This window comes from Penaeus monodon, chromosome 15 (genome assembly GCF_015228065.2).
Source record: "Penaeus monodon isolate SGIC_2016 chromosome 15, NSTDA_Pmon_1, whole genome shotgun sequence".
In the NCBI taxonomy this organism is placed as follows: domain Eukaryota; kingdom Metazoa; phylum Arthropoda; class Malacostraca; order Decapoda; family Penaeidae; genus Penaeus; species Penaeus monodon.
In genome coordinates this window covers 39758441-39759187 of record NC_051400.1, presented here as the reverse complement: position 1 = coordinate 39759187, position 747 = coordinate 39758441, and the positions used below count along the sequence as shown (strand labels likewise).

General features: G+C 42.7%; 1 non-coding gene across 1 annotated transcript; it reads right to left on the bottom strand.

The window, feature by feature from the left end:
* Positions 1-465: 465 nt before the first annotated feature.
* Trnai-aau lies at positions 466-539 on the bottom strand. The gene has a single exon. It is a non-coding gene; the product is annotated as a tRNA-Ile (tRNA).
* Positions 540-747: the final 208 nt, after the last annotated feature.

The window sequence follows — 747 nt, the reverse complement described above, 5'->3', positions numbered from 1 at the left end:
TGTACGCATGTTTTCTTCATATACACCTCAGGAACCTGGTGAATGGACTGGTCTAGAGCGTAATCTGTGGTCTTCAAAGAGTCTGTAGGAGAGCGAGAGATAAACAGTGGAGAGGAACAGCTGAATCCGTTCAGATAGATAAGTAAGGTTTAGGTAAATTGAGTGAGGAGTGGCTTGTTGAAATTACCTCATGTAAGATGCTTGTAGAATCCCAGTAGTGTTGAGTAGTCTAAAAGAATACATTACAGAACGACCGAGGACTAATACTAGATTCATCCCGGCGGTATAGAAGGAGTGATCATAATCACTAATCATAGAAATGGCTCGCATATGGACCGGTCCTAATGATCTTGCCACCTTACCATCACTGGACCTTGGCCATGGCATATTGTTGGCAAAAGAGCCTGAGAAATTGGCGTGCCAACGAACAGGCTCCGGAGACAGTTTACTAAGAGTAACAATAGCCGGCCCGTAAGGGGATCGAACCCTCGACATCCGCGTTATTAGCACGGCGCTCTAACCAGCTGAGCTAACAGGCCGATGATCATGAATGGAAATCTTTAAACTAATGAATTATCAGTCACCAAATTGTACTGCAGCTTATTAAAGGTTGCAATTTACCATCTATATAGGCTACTGCTAAATTGGATCTTATTAGGACTGGAAAGCTTAGGAGAGAGCAAAATAAATATAATGTATTTATTCCTAGCCCATGTCAGCCTAAGAATAATTGCTTCTTGGCCAGGT